At 37.1% G+C, this 27,017-nt stretch overlaps 1 protein-coding gene across 7 annotated transcripts in view; it reads left to right on the plus strand.

The window, feature by feature from the left end:
• The window catches only part of COBLL1 (cordon-bleu WH2 repeat protein like 1), a 168,649-nt gene that overhangs the window by 72,556 nt on the left and 69,076 nt on the right, over positions 1-27,017 (plus strand). The window lies entirely within an intron of this gene.

A 27,017-nucleotide genomic window follows, 5' to 3' on the forward strand; every position in this document is an offset into this window, starting at 1 on the left:
ACAAAGAACCTATTCTTAATACGTAAATCTTAGAGCAGACCCCTAGCATAGTATTAACTCTGTCAGCATGATCCATGAATAAGAAGGTTGCTAGTGGAAGTTATGACTTGGCTGATACTTGATTATATGATTTTGCTTATGTAACTAACCAAAGAACACAACCTGACTCATCACTTTGCTTATAATATTGTACTTCCTTTGTAAAAATGTGTGTGCTAAAACTTCATTCTCTTTTTAGAGACCACACTAACCTCATCCCTTAAATAGATGCCCAGTATTATGTAATTTTAGATGAAATGTGGAAACAAGTCTTTGTATATGCTAAAATTTTGGGGTGGAATATCTGTAGATAATCAAAATTGAAACTCTAATAGAAACTTTAATCAAAACTCTAAATGATTTCCACTGGAGGTCTGGGGGCTTAAAAGAAATAGTAAGGTAAAGAAAGTGAACTAACATTGTCTTGTGGTAGGAAGTATTTTTTCCCAGCTTTATTAAGATATACTTGGCACAGGGGTGCCTGGGTGGCTCAGTCAGTTAAGTGTCTGACTTGGGCTCAGGTCATAATCTTGCGGTCTGTGGGTTTGAGCCCCACATGGGGCTCTGTGCTGACAGCTCAGAGCCTGGAGCCTGTTTCAGATTCTGTGTCTCCCTCTCTCTCTGCCCCTCCCCCCACTTACACTCTGTCTGTCTGTCTCTCTCTCACACAAATAAATAAACATAAAAAAATATATATACGTGGCATATAACATTGTGTAAGTTTGAGGTGTACAATGAGTTGATTCGACACACATACTGTGAAATGATAATCACTAGTACTTTAGCTAATGACTCCATCATATCACATAATTACCCCCCTTTTTTTAAATGGTGAGAACATTTAAGATCTCTCTTAGCACCTTTCAAATATATAATACAGTATTATTAACTATAATCGCCCCGCTGTACGTTATAGAGTCCCAGAACTTACTCATCTTATAATTGGAAGTTTGTGCCCTTTGTCCAGCATCTCCCCATTCCCCCTACTCCTTAGCCCCAGAAACCAACATTCTAGTCTCCGTTTCTCTGAGTTCTCTTTTAGATAACACATATAAGTGATATCATACGGTATTTGTCTTTCTCTTTCTGACTTATTTCGCTTAGCAGAATATCCTGAAGGTTCATCCATGTTGTCCTAAATGGCAGGATTTCTTTTCTTTTTTAATGGCTGAATAATACTTCATTGTATTGTATGCCACATTTTTCTTATTCATTTATCCATTGATAGACACTTAAGTTGTTTTCATGTTCTGGCTAGTGTGAAATAGTGCTGTAATGAACATGGAATCTCTTTGAGATCCTCTTTTCATTTCCTTTGGGAATATACCCAGACGTGGGATTGCTGGATCATATGGTAGTTCTATTTTTAATATTTTTGAGGTTCCTCTGTACTGTTTTCCATGCTGGCTGTGCCAATTTACCTTCCCAATAACAGTGTGCAAAGATATTTCTTATAGCTGTTCAGTATTTAAAGAAGTCTTCCTAAAAGTGATAAAGTTATAAAAACCTTAGAGAATGGAGAAGTAACAATTGTTTGTACTTAGGAAGGGTTCTAAGTATTCAAATTATAAATGAACTTGCTATTATAAAATATATCTAAAATGGGGAAAATAATTGGTTCAGTAAGATCAGAGTGCTTACTTTTTTTAAACAGGACTATGTTTCTGAATACTTTATAGAAATCTGACTTGCATAATTCAAATTTATAATTTTCCTGTAGAAAAAAATACATGAGATTTGTGTTTTTCAAATTTCAGTCACAAAGAAACCTTATCACATTTAAGATTCACACATATCAAACAACAGAAAATGCAATGTCACCATATTTTATTTTAAAGATCAAAAAGATGTATCAAGTTATTATCTGTTTAAATGCTGCTAAGCACACACTGAGGATTATAAGCTAAACAAATCCATTTATCCATGTAGGCCATGAGGTCAGATAGTTGAGACTATAAATAGGCAGATTTAATGATGTCATTTATAAGAAAGAGGAGAATGTACCTCTGGGGTGTCTTGTTTGCTCCCACTAAGCATATGTTCTTCAGAAAGCAAAGTACTGAACCAGATGGAATAAGGAAAAAAAAACTAAGGTGAGTAACAGAATTATTTAACACAAACTCATTATACATTCAACATTAAGAGTATAATTATATTGCATTTTCATGTTTGAAATGATTATGCATCAGTCTCTAGGATTAAATTTGGGTGAGTGTTTTCTACAGCATCTTGGAGTTATATAGTCATGACTTTAAATGAAATGTTTAGATGCCTTCCTAGCACTGTTTAACTTTTTCAAAGGAAAGAGGATATTTATTCACACAAAGAAAAAATACAGTGGTTAGTCCCAAAGCCATGTATATGGAGATGTACAACTAGAAACTCATTCTTTCTCAACCCCAACTGTTTCAACTTTCCCACAATGCTATGCTTGGTACTGACTCCCCACCCTGCCCCTTTCTTTTAAACTTGAGCCAGTTTTCAGTTAGACTCTACAGCTCTCAAGTCATACGGATAGTCCACTAGTGATTCCATTTGTTAGGGTAACTTGTTTGTTAAAGGTTTTGACTTTCTGTAAAAGTGTAGCTAAGTTCTATTTTTGTTTTGTTTTGTTTTTACCCAAAGAGAAATGCTAGAAAACAATGTAAAACTACTGTTTAAAGAAACAAAAACATTTTTATAAATGTTTATTTATTTATTTTGAGAGAGAGTGAGCGAGTGAGCAAGGACTGGGGAGGGGCAGGGAGAAAGAATCCTAAGCAGGCACCACGCTGTCAGCACAAAGCCCAATGTGGGGTTCCACCTCATGAGCTTTGAGATCATAACCTGAGCTGAAATCAAGAGCTGGATGCTTGACTGACTAAGCCACCCAGGTGCCCCAACATTTGAATATTAAATTGATTACATTTGGCTATTTTATTTTTTTATTTTTTGAAAATTACTCTTGTGGAATCACATAAACATGATTTACCAATTTTCACAGATGGAAAAAAAGTTGTTGGTCAAAGTTAACTGTCATTTCTTTAAGTGAAGACATAAGATATCCCATGTACTTCATGAAAATAACCACCGTTCATCAAAAAGAAATAAAGGGTTAGTTTTGCTTTTGTGATAAACTATAAATACGATTCTTTATGTTTTATAATTTTTATTTTTTGCTTTTGCAGTTTTCCTTAAGAAAAGTGGTAGAAGGAGATTAAGAAACTAGAGTAAGAATAACATGTGAATGGTGGTCCTGAAATTTTGAGGACAAAATGTAGACTATAATCTTTTGTGAGATCATTGCAATATATCTGATTGGTTTTTATTTTAGGATCAAAACATGAATGTCACTTATTATTTTAGCTCCTTTATCTTGGCATTCATAATACAGGACACACCTATTATACCAGAATTCTTGTGCTAAAGTTGTTTTAATGGCTTTGATATTCTCAAGCTATTTTTGAACAAAATCTTTGCTAAGACTTTGTACTGTATTGACCACCAGTACTTGGCATGTTATATATGCCTTTGTTTCTAGATCCGCCTATTTCCTCAGGGAAAGTTTGTATAAATGAATGAGACTACTGTATATTTCTTTGTCATTTCCTCCTGTTGTTTCTTGGGAGGAAGAACTGCAATAGATTTTACAGTATTTCTACCCTAAATTAACTACCTTACTGTGGAGCTCAAATATATGGTAGTTGGGAGGGCTGGAAATAGTACGTCAGGTTGCTTAAACCAGGCAGATGACACGTTATTTCCTCTTTAGAATGTGGGTGATTTCCTTTGCTTAAAAAGACTATAGTTTTATAGATCAGGAAAGCATGGTTCCAATGAATTAGTCTTTAGGATACACAACATCTCACGGTTTTCTTCTTTTAGATGTTGTTCCAGAGAGTGTAATAATAAATTGTATTTATTGAATAGGTTCACACAATTTTTTTTTTCCTATCTGTCATTCCAAATAGAATTTTAAGATCTCAGATTGTTGTTTCACAAGGGCTGGACATACATAGTAGGAGATTCAGTAGTAGAATGGCATGGGGGAAAGGAAATGGGCTTGCAAATCAACTACCCTGGGTTTAAAATCTGGATCTGCAGTTTATAAGCTGTGGCTAGGACAAGTTAATTCTACTCTCTGGAATTCATTCCTTATGCTGTAAAATACAGAAAACAGTAACTGACAAGGTTGTTGTAAGAATTAACTATAATGTATACATACTGTAATGCATAGTTTCTCACCTATTGTAGCCTAATGAGTTGCACTATTGATGTTATTGTGGGTACTTCACCAGTGCTCATTAATTAAAGTAAAGGCACCTAAGAGAAAGTAACATTTGGGGCTTTTCATGTATAGTTAAGTAAAATAATAAGCTATTAATTGTTTGAGTGCAGGAAATGTTGTATTTCTTTTTCTACCCAAAGCCAGTGTTGGTAGCTTAATAAATACTGTTGTGTGGGAGTGTGTGTGGGAAAACTCATGTTGCCTTATCTCCTGGTTCAAAATTCTTTCCCATGCATCATTACCTTTAACTCTGTATGGTTATTCTATTACGTGAGTTTGTTTTAATTTATCTATAATTTGACTTTTTTCACACAGGAATATAAAAATAATTTTTTTTTTTTTTTTTTTTTGCTGATGATTGGGGGAGAAAACATAAAATAATTTCTTTGGGAGACTTGTTAGACTAACATGAGAAAATGTTAATAAAAGGTAAAGGACTCATGATAGATGGGAAGAGGAAGAGAAAATTCTTTTAATGGGATACAGCTGTTGGGAATTTTTTTTTTTTAATGTTTTACTTATTTTTGAGAGAGAGAGACAGAGTGCAAGCTTGGGAGGGGCAGAGAGAAAGGGAGACACAGAATCTGAAGCAGGCTCCAGGCTCTGAGCCCAACATGGGGCTCAAACCAACAAACCATGAGATCATGACCTGAGCTGAAGTTGGCTGCTTAACCGACTGAGCCACCCAGGCGCCCCTAGCTGTTAGGAATCTTAATGGTTGGTTGGTTATTTGTCTGCATTGCTTCAGGACCACCAGATTTTTATATGATTGAGAATAATTTATTCCTTGTGTAAGTTCTCCTTGTTTTCTGAGAATTGGTGTGAAATGGTGAAACTTTCATTTCACACTAAATACATCAAATGTCCTATCTCAGCATGTTGTTAAGAAATTAGGATTTTTTTGTAATTGGGAAAGTATTTGAGCACCTGACTCTGTGTCTATGTATCTATCTGAAGAAACAGAATTCATTCATTCAACAATATTTTATTAACCATCTTTCTTTGTGCCAGAAAAAAAATTCTAGATCCTTCAGAATATAGCAGTAAACTAAAGTATTAAAGTGCTTGGACTCAGTGAGCTTTCAGTCACTAATCAGAATTTACTAATCTGAACTAACTGCTAGTCAGAATTGTGAACATTTACAGTAAGTCACTTGAACATTGTGGCTGGATGAGATGTATATAATATGTAAACAGGATTTCTTTGCTTAATATGCTATTTTGTGCTTGTAATAAATAACAAAAAATAGGAGATAGGAAGGCGAACTCTTTCCTAGAGACCTTTTCTTTGTCAGTAAATATTTAGTTTTCATTTTCATTGGGATTTTTCAGTTCTGATGGCACAAATAAGATTTTATTTCTAGGTTTTTCTTAACTTTCATTTTATTAAATTATTGAGATTGAAAATAATCATGAAAGCATTTAATTAATAAATAGGATAGTCCCAGATTATTCCTTCCCCAGATGAAAGGGAGTGTTTCTACAGAAGGATAAAAATGATGGTTTCTTGAAAGTTATACTTTAATGTATTTATATCTTAATACTGCTTGGATTATTACTCTGTTGAGAGTATTATTAGTATAATTTCTGACCTGTGATCTGATCTGCAGTGTTCTCATTTTTTACTACCTTTCTTACAAGATTAAGAGGTACCTGATGTGGTTTTTGTTTAGCTTGCAAGTGTTTGGATGAACTATAAAAATGGGTTTGGGACCAGTATTTCTTAAAGATTTCTCAGTGTATGGATCAAAGTTCCCCAGCAATCTTATGTCTATTAATACTGTAGAAGCCCTTCAACTTCAGTGAACTTCCTTACAGGGTCAAATGAGACTTTCCCTCCCTGGGTGAAACCTGCTGAAATGGCTGTGCTTTGCTCAGTGAACTGCTGGAGCCAGTAGGCTACTTTCTAGATTTCCTGCTGGCACCTCTTATTATATTTATCAAAAATGTGCTGAATGAGAGAACTAAAAGAATAAAAATGATAAAAATCAAGGAATTTGCACTCAAATTGCTTGCAGGTGTCTTGAAATCTGTTGCTTACTTTAAAAAACTGGAAGTGAAAGGAAACCATTGTGTGCTACTTCTCTGCAAGACCAACGGGGTGAAAATCCACAGTGTGTATATTTGCAAAGATAAGCTTTCACTTTACATCACAGATCATCAATGTATGATTTACATCTGTGTTTTTTAAGTCATAATGACATGCTTGAGGTTTACTTGAACTTTTGATTTCATATTTTAGGTGGCTTTTTAAATGGCCTTCTGATTAGGTACAGAGGGTTTTCTTATATTTGTGTTCCTTTATGATCATTTTCCAAAATCATTCCCAAGTGCTTTCTGTAAGATAACGTCAATACCAATTCTGTGTATATATTAAAACTCTAGAGATATTTTCCCAAATGAGTTTATTAAGTATGTAAGAAAAATATTAAAGACATTTCTACAGTTCTATGTCAGAGTTTAAAAGTACAGTTTTGAACTACACGTTATTGCATAAGCAACACTTAAGGGGAATCCTAAATTTCTGGGGTTAGGTAGTGAAACCAGTACATAAACACAGTTATGCTGTGTTTTCATTATACCAACACCTCTTTTTTATTAGATGTATTAATGTATTCAATGATTGCTGCTTTATATCTTGCCTTAAAACAAATATGTTTAATTATATTATTATAGTTATTGCACATTAACATTAATACTAACCCTTTGATCTGTAGTTGAAAGAAGAATGGCTTTACTGGAAAAGCAGTTCTTGAGCTGTTTGAATTGTAACCAAAATGTTCCTTGAATAATCAGTTTGTGTCTGAGGCTGTGTTTTGTTTAGTCTAAGTGTGACTAATAATTCTTGAATATTTATTAGTCTTCCATGAATATGTTATACTTTTAAATTTTTTTTAATGTTTATTTATTTTTGAGAGAAACTGAGCCTAAGCTTGGGAGGGGCAGAGAGAAAGGGAGATGCAGAATCTGAAGCAGGCTCCAGGCTCTGAGCCGTCAGCCCAGAGCCCGATGTGGGGCTCAAACTCACCAACCCAGGAGATCATGACCTGAGCTGAAGTTGGACGCTTAACCTACTAAGCCACCTAGGCGCCCCAAATATGTTATACATTTAAATGCCAGTGATGTCAAATAGCTTTAGGGAATCATGGCTTTAAACTATTTCTGTGAGTCTGGGAGGAATTACACTGGGTACTTGGGAACATACTATATTGGTTTTGTTTTGAAGTCTTAACAAGAATGATATACCAACAAGGGGTATGTGCAAGGACTTGCTTGTGACTCTTCATAGCAGCATTAATTATAATAGCCAAAAATGGAAACAACCCAAATATCCTTCAATTAATGAATGGATAAAATGTGGTCTAGTCATATAATGGAATAATACTGGGCAATAAATAGTAGGAAAGTACAGTTACATACTACAATATGGACAAACCTCAAAAGTATCATAGTGAGAGAACCAGAGAGAAGAGGACATATATTTTATAATTCTATTTATATGAAATATCCAAAAAGCCAAGTGTATAGAGAAAGCAAGTAGATTAGTGGCTGCCTAGGGCCCCAGACGGGTTAGGAATAGGACATACATATTAGAAAGAAAAATGATAATCTGTGCTTATTTACTTATTTTATTTTAAAAAATTTTTAATGTTTATTTTTAAGAGAGAGAGAGAGAATGAGCGGAGGAGGTGCCGAGAGAGAGGGAGACACAGAATCAGAAGCAGGCTCTAGTCTCTGAGCTGTCAGCACAGAGCCTAACACTGGGCTCAAACTCATGGATCATGAGATTATGAGCTGAGCCAAAGTCAGACACTTAACCAAATGAGCCACCCAGGGGCCCCAGTCTTTGCTTATTTAAATTTTTTTAATGTTTATTCAATTTTGAAAGAGAGCACAAGCAAGGGTGGAGCGGAGGGAGAGGGGAACACAGAATCTGAAGCACGTCCAGACTCTGAGCTGTCAGCACAGAGCCCGACACAGGGCTCAAACTCACGAAACACGAGATCATGACTGGGGCCTAAGTGGGACACTTAACCGAGTCACCCAGGCACCCCAGCAATCTCTGCTTATTTAAAGCACTTAGAATATTGGAGTAGAAGAAACTTCACAAATTTTCCAGCACAGCTCATTTTGCATACGAAAGGGCAGAAGTGACTTTCATTTAGGAGGTCAGCATGTATTTGATCTAGATATATTTAAAACTTTTTTTTACATTTATTTATTTTTTGAGAAACAGAGAGTGTGAGCAGGGGAGGGGCAGAGAGAGAGGGAGACACAGAATCAGAAGCAGGCTCCAGGCTCCAAGCTGTCAGCACAGAGCCCGACACGGGGCTCGAACCCACAAACCGTGAGATCATGACCTGAGCCAAAGTCATACGCCTAACCGACTGAGCCACCCAGGTGCCCCTGATCTAGATATATTTTAAATATGCATTTTTGATTAGCCTTAGTAATGTTTTTTTCAATTGTTTCTAATTGTTTTGTTCATCTGTACCATAAGACATAAAATTTGGGGGGGGGGGTGGTTCTCTATCAGTAATTCTCAAACACAAAAGGAAAGAGTATTTATTACTCATCACCCAGCTTCTGACCTTCCCTACCTCTATTTTCTTCCCCTTTTCTCTTTTGAAGAATATCCCACCCGTAGCCACTTTACTTATGAGTATTTTCTTGTATGTGTATGAGTGATAAGGACTCTTGTTTTTAAACATGCCTTCTCTAGTATTATAGTATTTAGCAGAATTAACGTATCATCTAATACTCCTTTAAATTTCTCTAGCAGTCAGTTTGTCCAAACTGGAGTCAATTTCCCACATTCCTTTGGTGGTTACGGCACTTAAATCTCCCATTCTATGCCAGTTCTTGTCCTCGTCCCATTTCCCCACATCATCGATTTGTAGGAGAAACTGGGCTGTAGGCTATCCACATTCCAGATTTTGCTGATTACTAGATTTGCTAATTATTAGGTGAATTATTTGAGCACAAATCAGAAAATGGCTTTATACATTTCATCCAAAAGAATTAATTTTTTCACAGAGCTGAGAGCAAATGAGTTTGCATTTAAGAATTTACAGCAGATGTTTAAGACTGAGATTTAAGATTTAAGATTGAGCAGCCTTTCAGAAATGGTGTTCCAAGACTTGATTTATCCTGTTTTATTGTTGTATTTCTTTTGGTAAAAAGATGGATGGGAGACATTGGGAAACTGAATCATTCCTCCCTCTGTGAGGTAAAAGGGGCCTAGTAGGAGCTTAGCACAGAGACACTCAATGTAAATGCAAAAGCCATGGGTCTAGGGTTTGAAAGTGTGCAGCTCTTACCAATCCTTGTGTATGGCCTCTAAGGAGGGAATAATTGAATTAAATCTTGACAGACTTCTTGGGGTTTAATTTTTATGATGTTGCATATAGAATAATGTCTAAGTTGATCTTCTCATTTTTTTTTCCTAATAAAAGAAGCTTTTAAATCATGTGCCTTGGGTTACCTGGGTGACTCAGCTGGTTAAGCATCCGATTTCAGCTCAGGTCATGACCTCACGGTTCGGTTCGTGAGTTTGAGCCCCATGTGAGGCTCTGTGCTGACAGCTTGGAGCCTGGAGCCTGCTTAGGATTCTGTGTCTCTTCAGTCTCTCACCCGCTCCCCTGCTTATGCTCTGTCTGTCTGTCTGTCTCTCTCTCTCTCAAAAATAATAAACATTAAAAAAAACTTAAAAAAATTTAAATTAAGTACTTTGATGCCCATTATATGTGTGTACTTGTTATTTGCCAACAATAGTTATTTTACGTAGAAGTACAGGTAAAGACTTTAATAGACACACAAATGTGTGTGTTATGAATAATAGTATTTGTGTTTTTAAAATAAAGAATTGAGCCAAAGCATAAGAGACTGTTAAAAACTGAGAACAAATTGAGGGTTGATGGGGGGTGGGAGGGAGGGCAGGGTGGGTGATGGGTATTGAGGAGGGCACCTTTTGGGATGAGCACTGGGTGTTGTATGGAAACCAATTTGACAGTAAATTTCATATATTAAAAAAAAAAAAAAAAAAAAAAAAAGAATTAAATTCATTTGCATGTCTTTTACTGTGTCTATAAATGAGAGCCTCTTAGCTCAGATAGTCTGTGAATGAGATTCTGTGTAGGTAAGACTTCTGTAGTAACTGGCCATGAAGTAGAGCAATATGTATTGATGGGGATCATCATTTTAATAATGCCTTTGCCTTTATTTTAGTCCAATGGTTCTCAAAGTGTAATGTGCTGGATCACTGGTATATATCACTTGGGCCCCGTATACAGGGTACAATATGGGACCACTCAAGCAAATCTATACTAGAAACAAATTCCATAGATGATTCTAATGCCTATCAAATTTTGAGATCAAATGCCTATCACTACCTTAATCTATTTTTATTGTAATTTTTTATGTGTTAACTTTTATTTTATTTTTTAATTTTTTTTTAATTTGTATCCAAGTTAGTTAGCATATAGTGCAACAATGATTGCACGGGTAGATTCCTTAATGCCCCTTACCCATTTAGCCCATCCCCCCTCCCACAAACCCTCCAGTAACCCTCTGTTTGTTCTCCATATTTAAGAGTCTCTGATGTCAATAAGGTTTCTTATTGATACCATAGATTTTGATCTTAGAGATCTCTTTTAGCTCAGAACAAGATATTCACTATCATTGGTCACATCACATTTATTTGTTCCCTGCCTTCTCGACATGTATTGATTTGTGAACCCAATCAAAGCAGGGCTTTGAGTGGTTAACTGGTAACTCCAGAGGGGAAAAATGTACTCAAATTTAGGTGGGGAAAATCTTGACTTGTATGTTTGGGTTATTAAAAATGTGTTAAAAATCCTAATATACATTTATAATCCTTGCTGTTTAAATTTATTGGAATAATAAAAACCTTCAAGAATAAACTTGAATTAATAAACTTAAAATAACTAAAAAAAAAGTCTCTGATGTTTCATCCCCCCCCCCCCCGTTTTTCTGTTATTTTTGCTTCACTTCCCTTATGTTCATCTGTTCTGTGTCTTGAAGTCCTCATGTGAGTGAAGGCATATGATATTTGTCTTTCTCTGACTAATTTCGCATAGGATAATACCCTCTAGTTCCATCCACGTAGTTGAAAATGGTAAGATTTCATTCTGTTGGATTGCCGAGTAATACTCCATTGTGTATATATACCACATCATCTTTATCCATTCATCCATTGATGGACATTTGGGCTCTTTCCATACTTTGGCTATTGTTGATATATTGTAATTTTTTATTTTCAAATAGTTTGATTTGCTAAAAGTTGCAAAAATAATGCACTTTTATATGCCTTCCCCAAAGCTTCTCCCAAAAATAATATCTTCCATAACTATAATACATTATTAAAACCAGGGAAGTGACACTGCTGCAATACTATCAACTCAGGTATAGACCTTGTTCGGACTTCATCAGCTTTTACGTGCATTCTTTATTATCTATCTGTTTTGATTTCTAATTCTACGACATTTTGCTACATAGATTTGTGTGACAGCCCACACTCAGAAAACAGAGCTGTTGCATCACCACACAGGAACTCCTTTGTATTACCCCTTACTAGTCACACCTACCTCCAACCCAGGCAGGCAGTAATCTGTATTCCATGACCTTAAGTTTGTCACTTTAGGACTCTTACATAAATAGAACCTTACAATATGTAACCCGGTGAGACTGGCTTTTTTCACTCAGCATAATGCTCTTGAGATCCTCTGAGATATCGAGTGTATCAAGACTTTGTTGCTTTTTATTGCTGAGTCTGATGTATGGATGTACCACACCTTGTTTATTCATTCTTATACAGGCACACATTTGGGTTGTTTCCAGTTTGGGGTTAAAAAGAGAGCTGCCGTAAACACTCTTGTACAGGTTTTATATGAACGTAAGTTTTCATTTCTGTCGTGCAACTATCAACAGTAGATTGCAGGACCATATGGAGTGTGTATTTAGCCTCATATTTCACTCCCAAACTTTCCCCAAGTGACCATACCATTTTGCAGGCACGTTACATAAGCCACATAGGAGAGATCCAGTTTCTGCACAGTCTCATCTGCACTTGATATCAGTAGTTTTTGATTTAGGTGTGTTGCGGTATCTCATCATAGCTTTTTTCTTTTCTTTTTTTTAAGAGCTTTTAATATTTACTTAGTTTTGCGAGAGAGAGCAAGAGCAGGGGAGGGGCGGGGGGGGGGGGGGGGACACAGAATTTGAAGCAGGCTCCAGGCTCTGAGCTGTCAGCACAGAGCCCAGCGTGGGGCTTAAACTCATGAACCACGAGATCATGACCTGAGCCGAAGTAGGACACTCAACCGACTGAGCCACCCAGCCGCCCCTCTCATCATAGCTTTAATTTGCATTTCCCTAATGGAGAATGATGTTGAACGTCTTTTCATGTGCCTGTTTGCCATTCTTATGTCGTCTTTGGTAGCGTTCAGAGCTTTTGCCCATTTTATAATTGTATTCCTTATTGTTTTCTTACTGTAGAGTTTAGAGCGCGCGTTCTCTTTTCTGGATACGTCATTTGGTTCTATGACTTGTAGATATTTTCCCCTATTCTGATATTTTTTTGTTTCTTTTTTTTAGACTCTTCACAAGGTCTTTCGCAGAGCAGAAGTTTAATTTTTGATGAAGTCCACTTTATCGACATTTAAAAAAATCTTTTGTGGATTGTGTCTTTGGTGTCATGTCTAAGAACCTTTTGCCTAAGCATTGGTCCCAAAGATTTTCTCCTGTATTTTACTAAACATTTTATAAGTTTATATTTTACATTTATATCAGCTTTAGGTTAATTTTTGTATAAGGTGCGACTTTAGACTGTAATATTTCCGAAGTTTGAGACACTATTTCCAAGTAGTTTTATTAGCCCAGTAGTTGATAAATTCTCTAGCTAGGAAAATTCATTCCAAGGACTTTTCTTTATCAATAGGCAGTGAAGGTTTTGTTTGAATGTGGTTTACTCCAACACACACCACTCCCCAACAAAGATTGAAAACTTTAACAGAGACTAATGACTAAATGCTGTTTAATATTTACCAAAGTACATACAGACATACCTTGTTTTACTGCGGTTTGCTTTACTGTGCTTTGCTTTATTTGCTTTTGTTGCAAATTGAAGGTTTGTGGCAACCTGGTATTAAGTAAGTCACTGCCACCATTTTTCCAACAGCATTGGCTCATTTTGTGTGTCTATGTCACGTTTTGGTAATTCTTGCATTATTGCAGACTTTTCTTTATTATTATAGTAATTTGTGATTAGTAATTACGACTCACTGAAAACTCAGACGATGGTTTGCATTTTTTAGCAATACGGTACTTTTTAATTAAGGTGTATACATTGTTTTTTAGACATAATTCTATTTATTGCATACTTAATAGACTACCATATAGTTTAAATATAAATTTTATATATACTGGGAAGTAAAAAAAATTAATTTGACTCACTATTGCAAAATTTGCTTTATTGCCATGGTCTGGAACTGAACCCGCAATATCTCTGAGTTATGCTTGTATTTGAGAAACGGTTATTGAAATTGTGACTTGAAGGCAACTTTTATTTTCATTTTATAATTGGTTAATTTATTATTAGTGTGCTTGCTTGGCTAACATCTACATGCCCACTAAGTAATGTACATAGGTATAGATATTTTAATTATTATAATGTCCACATTTAAGGTTTTTTAGTTCCTTACATAGCATGCTTTTGAAAACTGGAAAAGTATTCCAACTAAGAGCTTTTTTAAAAAGACTTAATTTTTTTTTATTGTTAGTTTTTTCTAGAGTGCAAGCAGGGGAGAGGGACAATGGGGGAGAGATAAGAGAATATGAAGCTGGCTCCACGCTCAGCATCAAGCCTGGTGTGGGGCTTGATCCCATGACCCTGGGATCATGACCTGAGCCAAAATCAAGAGTCAGATGCTCAACCAACTGAGCCACATAGGTGCCCCAGGACTTAATTCTTTTTATAGCAGTTTTAGGTTCAGAGAAAAATTGAATAGAAGGTACATAGGTTTTTATGTATACCCTGTCCCCGCACATGCATAGCCTCCCCCATTAATATACGTCACCAGAGTGGTGCATTTGTCACAACTGAGGAACCTACATTGAGACATCATAGTCACCCCAAATCCATAATTTATACTGGGGACCGCTCTTGATGTTGTACATCCTACAGGTTTGGACAAATATACAAGGACATGTGTGCATCATTATAGTATTGTATAGAGTGTTTTCACTGCTCCAAAAATCCTCTGTGCTTCACCTGTTCCTCTCCCTTCACTCCACCCCACAATCCCTGACAACACCTGATCTTTTTATTATCTCCACAATTTTGCCAGAATGTCATATAGTTGGAATCCTACAATGTACAATCATGCAATGTAGCCTTTTCAAACTGATTTCTTGCACTTAGAATATGCATTTAAGGGTCTTTCATGACTTGATACTTCATTTCATTTTAGCGATGAGTAAAATTTCAGATATACCATGTTTCATTTGTCCATTTACCTACTTAAGGGCAATTTTGATTGCAACTAAGAACGTTTTTTCAATGTTTATTTTTTTTGAGAGAGAGACACAGTGTGAGTGGGGAAGGGGCAGAGAGAGAGAGGGAAACAGAATCTAAAGCAGGCTCTAGGCTCTGAGCTGTCAGTAGAGAGCCCCACATGGGGCTCGAACTCACGAACCAGGAGATCATGACCTGAGTTGAAGTCAAGCCCTTAACTGACTGAGCCAGTAGGTGCCTTGCAACTAAGAACTTTTTAACTTCCTTTTAGGGGTGAACATTTCTTTCTTTATAATTTTCTTGTCTCAGAGCTCATAATAAGATGAAACAATTTGTGGGTAAATTCTTGCCTTGGGGTGCCTGGATGGCTCAGTCAGTTAAGCTTCTGACTCTTGATTTCATCTCAGGTCATGATCTCATGGTTTGTGAGATCGAGGGGAGCCCCCCATCAGTCTCTGCACTGACAGCATGGAGCCTGCTTGGGATTTCCTGCCTCTCTCTCTCCCTCCCTCCCTCCCTCTCTCTCCCTCCCTCTCTCTCTCTCCCTCCCTCTCTCTCCCTCCCTCTCTCCCTCTCTCTCTCCCTCTCCCTCTCTCTCTCTCTCTCTCTCTCTCTGTCCCTCCCCCAATAGTGCATGAGTGTACACATACTCTCTCAAAATAAATTTTAAAAAATACTTTTTACCTTAAATTTGATCAGTAACTCTTTCTTTACTTTTCAGTAAGTATGTAACCTCTTTTGAAAAAGTGGAGTTATACAGGACTTTTTGTACTTAATTTTTATCTGGCAAAGAAAAAGGAAGTCTGAAAAGTTTTGCATAGTTCACTCTATCCATGTTTATGTTACTCATTTTTGAATTTTTAGATTGTAGTATCAATCACAGTTTTATTACTGTTTAGACTAATTTTCATAAACTGCATTGACTGTCCCATATACATTGCCTGCCAGGCATCACTTTCAAAGTTCAAAGGAAGCTTTCAGTAGATGATGCTGAGCCCAGTTGATCCTGACATTTATTACTCACCAGACAGAAGACTATATACAGAGTAAATGGAGCAGCAAGTGAGCACTGGGTCATGGTTTTGGAGTTTCAGTTAGTTTTTGAGAGAAATTATTTACTGAATGAATTTAGTTCCTGGAGCTAGATAGGCATTCAGTTAATGTAAGGTTTTTTTGTTTTTTGGGTTTTTTTTTTTTTTTTTTTTTTGTAAGATCCTTTTAGGATATCTTTGAGTGTTTAGTTGGACTCACTTCATTTTTACATTACTGCTATCTGAGGACCTCATGGTATTTCTTTAATCTACCCAGTTTCTTTCTATAGCACTGAGCACACAGTGGGTGCCCAATAAATGTTGTTGACTGTCTTGTGACTCATTCTTTATATTGCTTTCAGGTCTGTTTTTTCAACTTTGCTCATTTGTTTTGATGAATTTTTTTTTTTTATCTCCTCCTTTGATATGCACATTTCTACTGGAGACTTTCCTTATCCTACCTCTTGTTTGACTTTCCTAACTGCTTAAGATAAACATCTCCATAAGATGTTGGGGACAGCCCAGAGACAAACTGAAATTGCAGTGACAATTATGGAACAGATGAGAAATTAAATATTTAATTTTTAATTTATAGATACATTTTTTAAAAAATGTCTATTTACTTATTTTTGAGAGAGAGAGAGAGTATGTGCATGTGCCCTGGCATCACACAGAGCCCGACGTGGGGCTCAAACTCACAAACTGTGAGATCATGACCTGAGCTGAAATCAAGAGTCTGAAGCTTAAATGGACTGAGCCACCCAAGCCCCTGTTATAGATACATTTTTGTACTCTGTCTTTGTGGGTTGGTTCTTGGAGTGTGTATACATGAATCAAAATATTCACTTATATCTGAACATTTTTTTGTATTAAATTATACCTCAGTGAAAATATCAAGGGAGATTTATGTTTTCCTTCCTCTTATAAGGAATTAGGAGGCAAAAATATTTTGGATATTTAGATTTGAAAGTTATTATAAAACTTTTGGGCTACCTTCTAAGATTTGTCGTATTAAGTGATTCTGAGACCTTCTTGACCTAAGTAGCAACCTTCAGGCAGTGTTTCAGCATTTACAAAGTTCTTATGAAGGTATATCGTTAACTCAATACCTATTATAGGCCATGCATTATCCTAGACTGGTGGATCTCAAACTTGGCTGCACTTTAGAATCAACTTGGGGAGGTTTAAAAAATCCCCACAAGCCAATTAAATCAATTTCCGAAAGTGAGACGTAGGCCTCAGCATTTTCTAAAACTCCTCAGGTGAGTCCATTGTATAGCCAAGTTGGAGAACCACTGGGCTAGACAATGAATATGCATTACCCATTTAACTCTCTCAGCAACCCTGTGAGGTGGGATAGATTATCCAATTTTGTGATTGAAGAAATTGTTCCAGAGAGATTAGTGACCTGCTAATAAGTGCAGCCCTAAGCACAAACCAAGATTTCTGACTTATTTCAAAATCTTGAACTCTTTCAGTACCTTTTCAGGATTTATATGTAGATTTTTTTTTCCTTTTTAATTGCAAATGTGTACTTCTTTTATATCACCTTGTGCTTTTCTACATGTAATATCTTAATGTTGTCACAGGGAGATTATGTATCTATGAGCTAGATATTTTTGTTTTCCCCCTGCCACACCACTGATAGCCTCCCAACCAAAAAAAGGTGAAAACCAAATTATGCAGTTAACTATCTTAAGCATTGCATGTGTGTATGTGTGCGTGTGTGTGTGTGTGTGTGTGTGTGTGTGTGTGTGTGTGAAAATAAGAGTTTGTCTTAGAAACACTCAGGAGTAAATTATTGTCCTATTGACTTTTATAAAATGTGATATAATGTGTGGTTTTTAGCTATTTTAGATATATAAACAAATGAAGATTACAAATCAGGCTTTCGGTATTGAGAATGTTATCGGATATAACTAAATGTTGAAGAAATTTCTCAGAAATTACCTGCTGAGAAGTCAGGTGGGAGTAGGGAGTGTAAATTATGTTGTTTAGCATCTCATTAGCTGGCTACCATAGTGGATATTAAACTGTTCCTCACCAGAATTAACTTTTGGAAATTTCATTTCTGCTTTTGGAATGGATATGTGGTTAAAACAGAAGAGAGCATCTGTGCTTTTTTGGGTTTATGACAACTAAATCACAACAAAAGCTTCATTTACTCATGCTGATTTATCCTGGAAGACCTTTGTTACAAAGAGATTCTATTATGTCCTTGTCTTCACTTTACACAATTGCTAAGTTCCTAAAAGTAATAAAAAAGGAAGACTTGAGAGGGATATAATAAAAAATGGATAAACCAAATGAAAACTGTAGTTGAATAGTTCACTCCTTAAGAAATGATTGAGCATACTCTGAAAAAGGTGATGTATTAATCAAAAATATAAAAAAAAATATATTCATGATTTCTGCTTCAAAAAGTTTTCTGGCAGATAAGGTGGAGTGCATTGAGAACTGTGCTTTAAGACACAAGGCAGCCTGGGGTACTTTATTTCTACACTGTAATTCCTTATTTGGGTTTCTTTTAACTCTTTCTACCATACCACTAACAGTGCTAGAAGGGAAAACCTCTCTGGACTTACCCCACTTCATCTGCATAGTATGTTGGATGTGATGACTCATCATAGATACTTAGTGAACAAAAGGATCTATACAAGCATCCTACTATAGATATAAATCCATAAATTTATATATATAAATTTACAATACATTGTATTTACAATATAAATTTATATGCATATAAATTTATAAATACATAAATTGTATTTATGTATAAATTTATATAAATCTATAAATCTAGAAGATTTTAAAGTAGAATGACTTCCATGTGTAAAACAAGAAAGGTTCTTAAAAAACGGCACCCAAAGAGAAGATTTTCACTGGTTGTTGGCGAAGAGAATGTTCTCTTCGTGCAGGTGATGGCATGAGCAGTGGGTGCTTTCAAGTGTAGTGTGTATGTCAGTTCACCTGCTGCTGGAGCGGAGGCATGGGGTTTGTGCAGAACCATACTTCTCTAGATTGATTAGGGAGGTGAGGCTACAGTCAAGATGTCAGCTGGGGCTTAAGTCTCAGCCGAGGTGGCATCCACTTTCAAGCTCAAACTCATGGCTTTTGGCAGGGCTCAAGTCCTCCTTACCTGTTGGCCAGAGAAACACAGGGAAACTGACAGCCTGGCAACAGGCTTCCCTTAGAGCCAGTGAGAGTGCCTAAAACTGACGCTACAGTGTTCTGGTAACCCAATCTCAGAAGTGACATTCTTTGCTACATTCTATTCACTGAACATGAGTCACTAAATCCAAATCCACATTCAATGAGAGGGGATTACACATGGAGGCAGGGTCATGGGGGCCATCTTGGAGGCTGTCTCTCAGAAATACATTTCATTTAACATAGTATGTAAAAATATTATTTCATATGTAATCAAATATAAATATATTTATATTAACTATTGTACTAATCAATAAAATACAGTGTGTATTTTACACTTATAGCACATCTCCATTCAGACGGTTTATTTTCATTAGAAGGACATGGTCTGTATTTAGTTGTCATAAAATTTATAGTTCAAAAATAGATCCACATACCTGAATTGTTCCAAATATACTTGAATGTTTGCCAACAATTGAATCAAGTATCAGTTTTAAAATTTAAGTTCACTAAAAGTATAATCCCTCAGTCACACTAGTCACGTTTCAAGTGCTCAGTAGCCACATGGCTACCCCATTGGGCAGCAGAGTTCTGGAAGTTTGGCTGCAAAAGGAAGGAGGGAGATAAAATGATACTTGGAAGGAACAGGAAAGTGGAAATTAAGATAATCGGTGCATTTCGTGTGCGTGTTCTGGGAAGAAGGAAAGATATCAAAGATGATGGAAACCCAGGATATAGTTAACGTAGTTTGGATTGTTGATCAGATTTGAGTGGAGGTGCAATGGGTGCAAAAATCCCTGAAGTGATGAATGGCTTCTGATAGGAACCTTGTATTCCAAGTTTTGAAATGTGAAAGTATTGAGTGTGGGAGACTGAAACCAGAAACTTTTCAAACTGTTTTTTGAGTTTGTCACTCTGTTCATCATTTTTTCCTAGTGTGTATGCCAAGACAGAGAAAGGCACTTGGAAATGGAACCATTTCCTGTGAGCTCAGAAGAGAGAGACCCTTTCCTGACCAGGACCAGCATGTTCTCAGGATAGGAAGAGCTCCCTGGGAGAGGGGGTCCTGTCCATGCCACTCTTTCCGCCAAATGGTATTTGTAAGTTAGCTCAGACACTGTGCCCTGCCCCAGTTCGAAGATATCCAAGGCTGCCATTCTCAGTCTCTAAACAACATTATTATGCACAAATCTCTGTATGTTAGATGTGGAAAGGGACCTGAGATCATCTGTTTCGATACTTGTATTTTGTAAGTGAAGGAATGGGGGACTAGAGAAATGATTAACTTAAGGTGACACAGGCAGCCATTGTGCTTTTTGAGTCCTAGTACTTTGTTTCCACAACTCCACCAGAGGAAGTAGCAGCCTCTGTAGGTGTGAGTGGGCATTTGCACATCTAACATCTGCAATCCTATTTAAATATCAGGGATTGTTTAGATGGCCCTTGTTGAGGTTATCTAGAGGGTTTGGTACCAGGTTCTGTGTGCTTTGGAACAAGTTTCTTAACCTCTGTAAAACCCAGTTATATGGCAGTGACACCTGCCTCGTGAGATTAAGTGTAGAAAAAGGGTTCTTGCACAGTGCTTAGCAGTAAATATTCAATAGCTGCTTACTTTTTTCTCCTCTACTACATGGCTTTTTGCTCATTCATTTTTTGTTGCTGTTATTTTGTAGGACTGTTTCAGCTCCCAAAGCAGTGATATAGTAAGTAGCTCAGAGCACTGGCGTTAGAATTCAACAACTTGGGTTTAAATCTCCACTCTAGCACTGATAGCTAAGTTCCTTAAACACTGTGCATCAGTTCTCTTCATCTGGAACATGAAGATGGGCACACTTATACAGTGCTGTGAAGAGTTAGCAGATGTAAAACACCTAGGGGAATTTCCAACACAGAGTCAGCACTCCAGTGTTATCTGTTGTTGATGATATGGTAATAAACTAGGATGAAGCTATTTTATTTTTCCATTGTGTCCTGTTGGAATCATTTTGGGGACTTGAAGGCATTAGCATTTAATAAGTGCTTACTTTGATATGAAGAATACCCTTGCCTCTTTATTTGGTACATTATTCCAGATGTACCTGAGAGAGGAGTTCCATTCTTAAAGATGAAATTAAGTTATTCTTTTCTCATATTAATCATGGTCCTCACTGGTCAAAGGAAGCTATAGCTAGGACATCTGAGTTCTGACCCTCAGCAAGTTACTGAACATCTGGGCAAAATGAAGATTTCTTTCTACTCTAGAATTCAGTCTGTTCCAACTTAATCCTTAATTCTGCCCTCCCCCTGCCCCCACAATAGAAGATTTAAAATTTTTTTGAGGATTGAGTACTTTTATCTATGTTAGTCTCTTTGAAATTCTTATATTTGTGACTGGTCACAAAATAATTGATTCTTAGCAACCCACCAAACTCTTATTCTCCTATGAATTCATGGAATTGATAAAACCTTCCATCCTTTCTTCCCTCGATTAAATCAGCAAACACTTATAGACCACCCTACCCTGTCTTGTCACACTTAACATTCTAGAGGTGGTAGCAGAGAATGACACAGACCAGGTCCCAGTTCTCGTAGAATTTTCATTCCAGAGGCTGCCATCAAATAATAAGTGAATACATGAATGAACAGGGTTATATCAGATAGTGATAAATGTGATGAGGACAAAATGGAGTTGTGTGAAGAGTAGGGGGAGATGGATGGGTATGGATTGGCTTTTGCACCTCTTTTGAGTGGTGACAGAATACCTCTATCAGGAGGAAATAGTTGATCTGCAGTCTGAATGAGCTCACGGAGCAGGCAACTTGAAGTTCTATGGTTAAAAGCACTTTGGGTAGAAGTGAAAGGGTTTGGTCTATTTGAGGAGGTAAAGGATGCCAGTGTGAATTACACAGGGAGCTGAAACAGTCACCGGAGGGGAGCTCAGAGGTTTGCAGAGGCTAAGTCAGTGCTTGCTTGGACTTTAGCATGCATCACAATCACTTAGGAGTTGTCAAATGCAAATTGTAGGGCTCTACCTCCAGTGTTTCTAGTTAGGTAAGTCCCCCGTAGGCCCTGAAAACATGCATTTCTTTTTTGTTTTAAGTTTATTTATTTATTTTGAAAGAGAGAACATGAGTAGGGGAGGGGCAGAGAGAGAGAGAGAATCCAAAGCAGATTCCACACTGTCAGCGTGGAGCCTGACACAGAGTTCTATCTCACCAACCATGAGATCAGGACCTGAGCCAAAATCAAGAGCCAGACACTTAACTTACTTAGCCATCCAGGTGCCCCCAAAATGTACATTTATAACAAGGTCCTAGAAGCTGCTACTGTGAAATCACACATTGACAGCCACCAGGTTGGCTCATCTAGGGCCTTGTACACCAAAGACAGGGATTTGAGTTTTATTCTTAGTGCATTGGGAGGCCAGTGAGAGCTCATAGATACAAAGTGATCAGATTTACATATTTAAAAGATCACTCCTGACTGCTGAAGAGAATAGATTTTAAGGCACAAGAGGAAAAACAGAAGAGATCAGTCAGGAGGCTATTGGAACAGTCTAAACAAGGGATGATGATTTTTTTTTTTTTAATTTTTAATGTTTATTTATTTTTGAGAGAGAGAGAGAGAGACAGAGTGTGAGCAGGGGAAGGGCAGAGAGAGAGGGAGAATCCAAAGCAGGCTCCAGGCTCTGAGCTGTCAGCACAGAGCCCAATGCGGGGCTTGAATTCACAAACCACGAGACCATGACCCGAATGGAAGTTGGACGCTTAACCGTCTGAGCCACGCAGGTGCCCCAAGAGATGATGCTTTAATTACCAGGGTGATAACAGAGAAGCTGATGACAAGTAGCTGATGATAATAGCTTGGAAATAGGAGATAGTGACAGAGAGGAATCAAGAGATGCCTAAGAGTTTTTCTTGAGTTAATGGGGTGTTTAGTGTGGTGCCATTTGCAGACATGGGGAATACCAGGATGGGTTGGGAGGGTGTTGGATGTGAATTGGGATGGAAAAGAGAATCAAGAGTATGGGTTATGAGATACCTATTGGACATCCAAATGGAGATGACCATGCAATTACTGAGCATTTAATCAGAGCTCAAGAAACAAGTCAGGGTTGGGGAAGTAAGTTTGAGAGTCCTCTACTTGTAGTTAAAGCCTTGGAGTTTGATGAAATCACCTGGAAGGGAGAGTTGTAGAAAGAGAAAAGGGCAGGGAAGGAGCCTGGGACAGGGAGATGAGGATAGAGACTGAGGAGTGACAGTGAAGGAAGAAGAACATAGTAAATTGTATTGTCACACAGAGAAGCTGAGGGAAAAGGATTCCCAGCACAGCTGCTGCACAGCTGTGAAATGTGTCCTTATTGGAATTTAGAAACTCACTCAAATGTAACTGAGATGACTCAGGTAATCTTCCATGAGATTTGGACACACATAGGTGATTGGTGACCTTGACAAGAGAAATGTCTGTTAAGAATCATGTGATTTTTGGGGGTCTCCCTTTGTTGCCTCTCATTAGTGCTTATCTTTTAAAGCCGCTTTGCCCCGCTCACTCTAATTTCATATAAGGCTCATCAAGAAAAGAGACCTTTTGTTGTTCTTAATTGCATTCCCTCAAGCATGTAGCACAATGTTATGCCTACCATTAGGACAGATTTCTGTTTAATACAGTCTTCTCATATTAAACCTAAAGAGAAACACTAAGAAATTGCTTTGAGGAATCGGTCTGCACTTTCTGGCTGAAATGTGTAGTTTAGGGACCACTGAACATTGCCAGTTATTTGGAAGGGCTGCCTCCCTGACACTTACCACTATGCATCTTATTTTTGGTAGCCCGCTATACGGAGACAGGTTGGCTGTTTGATTTCTTTTTGGCATTAGGATGTAATACATAAAAAGCCTATTGTTTTAAGACTTCTTATTCCACTTTTATATTTTTGTCTTTGATATTGAGGCTGTATTTTTATATAGTGAGTGAATATATATATAGATTATATATATATTTACTTTCCTGAGTGAATCTATAGGAATACTATATAAATATAGCAAACAGATGAGATCGCATTGGACTTGAGTAACTTACTAAGGATGTAACTATATTAGGGCACCTGGGTGGCTCGGTCTGTTGAGCGTCCGACTTCGGCCCAGGTCATGATCTCACAGTTGGAGAATTCGAGCCCCGCTTCAGGCTCTGTGCAGACAGCTCAGAGCCTGGAGCCTGCTTTGGATCCTGTGTCTTCCTCTCTCTTTCTCTCTCTCTCTCTCTCTCTCTCTCTCTCTCTCTCTGCCCCTCCCCTGCTCATGCTCTGTCTCTCTCTGTCTCAAAAAAAAATATAAACATTAAAAAAAATTTTTTTTAAAAAGGATGTAAGTATATCTCATATATAATGTAAAGCTTTTTTCTTTCAAACCAAGAGGTATTTGAGTAGATTTCTGTTGTTTTGCTGAGGTTCTTATATTCCTTCTTTTCATTGATTTTAAGGATATTAATATTGACAGAGATGGAGTAATGATTGCAATGGACACATGATTTGAAGTGATTTGTAAATCTAGTGATAAAAAGACCAATCAGTATTAGCAGGAGACCAATTGAATTCTGTGTTAAAATTGCATTTTGATATTTTTAAAATGTTATGGTAAATGTGTGAAAGTTTACCTTAATTTTATCATGAAAATGGAGTATAATATTGAGGTAATTTTAATGAAGAAAGCAATATTTTTTGGGGAGGGAGTATAAGCATATGTACAAACTTAGCAAATTGCATTCATTAATAATGTGCAGTTTTTTGTATACCAATTATACCTCAAGCTGGGGGAGAAAAAGAAATTTTGTGCCTCAAACAGAAGCAAGCATTCATATGTAAATGTATTATAAATGAGAGTATAGATGTAAATAATACTACTCAATTTACCATATTCATGTGTGATGTTGTGTCTTGTTATTTTTAAGGCTTGATTAATGAATTTTTGTCCCAACCTAGAGGAGTTTTCCGTATCTTTTCAGTGTAAGTCTCCCTCCATCTCCCCCTATTTGCTGTTGTTTTTGGTTATGGGTAGCAGTTTCTAAGGAGTGGAAACTGGCAGTCAAATTAGGCGACTGGTGAAGAAGAGCTTATGTAAAAATCCCCTGGGTAGGAAAACTGACTCCAACATTGCTATTTCAAAGGGATGGGGGTGGGGCACCTGGGTGACTCCATCAGTTGAACCTCCAACTCCCAACTCTTAATTTTGGCTGAGGTCGCGATCTCACGGTTTGTGGGTTTGAGCCCCATGACAGACTGTCAGTGTGGAGCCTGGTTGGAATTCTCTCTCTGTCCCTCCCCTGTTCACGCATGCACTCTCAAAAATAAACAAACATTAACATAAATTTAAAAGGGTTGGGGACTTCAATGACATTTACTGTAATTTTTAAATATTAACAAAAACTAGTATCCTTAAGCAATAAATTATAGTGTTATTACACATGGATGTATTAATTTTTTTTTTTTGCATTACCAGAATTACCTATACCTGGGTTAGGTCATAAACTTTGATTATTTTCACTATACCTTTGGCTTTGGGTAACATTTAATTTTATTACTGCTTCAGAGCATCTCAGTAAAAAAAATTAAGAACATTGTAGGGTGGGGGTGCCTGGGTGGCTCAGTTGGTTAAGCATTCCCCTCTTGCTTTTGGCTCTGGTCATGATCTCACAGTTTGTGAGATTGAGTCCATGTTGGGCTCTGTGATGACAGCACAGAGCCCATTTGGGATTCTCTCTCTGCCCCTCTCCCACTCGTGCTTACTCTCTTTCTCCCTCTAAATAAATCAATTAATTTTTAAAAATTGAGAATATTAGAAGAGATATAAGTAGGTAAAAGGTATTTTTAAAATTTAGCTGGTGAGTAAAAGGCTAAGTTAAAGTCTTGAAACTACTTAGGATTTAGACCAAATCCAGGCCTCTACCCAGTATTCTTCTCACTAGACTATATTGTGTAGTAAGCAAACTTTAACTTATAGACACATTCCCGAATTTAATATAAATGAATCACAATAGGGAAGCAACACATAATGATCCTGCAGGTTCTGCCCACCTAAATTCTACTTTTCTTTCATGATCTGAGTCACATATCTCTTCTCTTTGAAGTAAACTTTCCCACCCCCACAGAGCTTGTTTCATCATGCTCTCATTGCTCTGGATTTTGAATGTTACTCATCTACTTTATGACACTTTTTTTTTTTTTTTGCTTTGTATTCATTATTTAACTAGACAATGCATTATCCCAGTTGGATTTCTAGTTCGCTGTGGCAAGATCTTGGTCTGATTGCCAATATGCTTTCCAGTTATCAGGACCAGAGGTGACCAATGCTTTATTATTTGAATAACAGGGAACACTAAGATGTTCTTAAAAGAAGTTCTATGTAAATAATATTTCAACTAGTGCTTTGTTCTGCTTTCCCTTTTTCTTTGTAAGTAGGCTTATCTTTAGTAATTTAATGAGTTTTCATCACAGACTTCAAAGTACTTTAGGAAATAAAAGTCACACATACACAGAACATTAAAACTGTTCGTCAGAGTTCATTGTGGTGTGCAGTAGAAAGACGTCCAGGGAATTATGACTCAGTCTGGATCTTGAGGGATAAATAATATGTGTAAAGGTAGAGAGGATGAGGAGGGCATTCAAATAGAGACCAGGATGGGCCTCTTCTGGAGATGAGAAGGTGCCTCCTTTCATCCCTAATGAAATCAGGGGCTGGGGGGGATGATGGCAGCGACAGGAGGTGCCTCTCAGACCTCTGTCCTGCCACTCTTGAAAGCCATGTCCGCTGCAGACCCAATGGTTCCGCTTCTTTACCTCACTGCCTGTGGCACTTGGGCTTCTCTTCAGCCTTCCTAATGAAACTCTTTTAAGAGCCCAAAGTGTCCCAGTTATTTCTTGCTAATAAATCCAGTGTGTATTTTCCAGTACTCATCTTCTCAAAAATAGAATATAATCAATTTCTAAAACTCCAACACAGTTTATTCAGATGTAAAAACCCAT

Source organism: Panthera uncia, assembly GCF_023721935.1.
Source record: "Panthera uncia isolate 11264 chromosome C1 unlocalized genomic scaffold, Puncia_PCG_1.0 HiC_scaffold_3, whole genome shotgun sequence".
NCBI lineage: Eukaryota > Metazoa > Chordata > Mammalia > Carnivora > Felidae > Panthera > Panthera uncia.